Here is a 1,204-nt window from a genome sequence, read left to right on the forward strand (position 1 = left end):
GATCTCTCTTCTTTGGGTTGCGATGATGGAATAAGATAAGTGCTTCTTCGCGTAACATCTCTACAATCCAGCGCCTCGATCGTTGCAAGAAAAACAAAAAAAGGGTCAAATTATTTTAAACAAAATAAAACATTTTTTTTTTAAATAAAGAAAGTGACAGTAAAACAAGGATAGATCAGGATTTGAAAAGATAGTAAAAATTTCGAGTAGTGGAGAAAAGAGTTGAAGAATTGAGATTTCCAAAAACTTGCGTCCCTGATAAGTTACGATCATTTGATAATGCAGGGACCACCTACTTCCTTCTTCATTCAAAGTTCTTTAGTTCCACAGAGTCAACTTGGCAATACCAGTCTTCTCCATGGTATGTCTTTACTCGCTGCCTATTGACTTTGAATATGTTGGTTCTGTCGTCATTTGATAATTCCACCGCGCCATGCGAAAGTACTTGTCGAATTACGAACGGTCCGGACCAACGTGACTTTAGCTTTCCCAGGAAAAGTCGCAGACGTGAATTGAAAAGCAAGACTTTTTGTCCGATTTGGAGGTTCTTACCGCATATGCGTTGATCATGCCAGCGCTTGGTGCGCTCTTTATAAATCTTCGCATTTTCATATGCGTTGTTCCTCTATTCTTCTAGCTCGACCAGTTGCATTTTCCACGCTTCTCCTGCCTTCTTTAAATCAAAATTCAACTTCTTTACCGCCCACAGTGTTTTATACTCCAGCTCCAAAGGAAAATAACACGCCTTACCAAATACCAACGCATAGGGGGACATACCTATGGGTGTTTTAAATGTTGTCCGGTCTACCCACAACGCATCGTCAAACTTAGTTGCCCAGTCTTTCCGTGAAGGCTTTATTACCTTCTCAAGTATCAACTTAATTTCTCGATTAGACACTTCAGCTTGACCATTCGTTTGCGGATGGTATGCGGTGGCCAATTTGTGGAGGATATTGTACTTGTGCAGCAGCTCCTTGATATTATGATTGATAAAGTGGGATCCTTCATCACTTATGATGGCACGAGGAGTACCAAATTGAGTGAAAATATTTTTCTTTAGGAACAGGGAGACTACCGCCGTATCACTTGCGGTGCATGCTATTGCCTCTACCCACTTGGAGACATAATCGACGGCCAATAAAATATAGTGTTTACCATGCGAAGGGGGGAATGGTCCCATGAAATCAATCCCCCATACGTCGAA

This window comes from Benincasa hispida, chromosome 3 (genome assembly GCF_009727055.1).
Source record: "Benincasa hispida cultivar B227 chromosome 3, ASM972705v1, whole genome shotgun sequence".
Classification (NCBI taxonomy): Eukaryota; Viridiplantae; Streptophyta; class Magnoliopsida; order Cucurbitales; family Cucurbitaceae; genus Benincasa; species Benincasa hispida.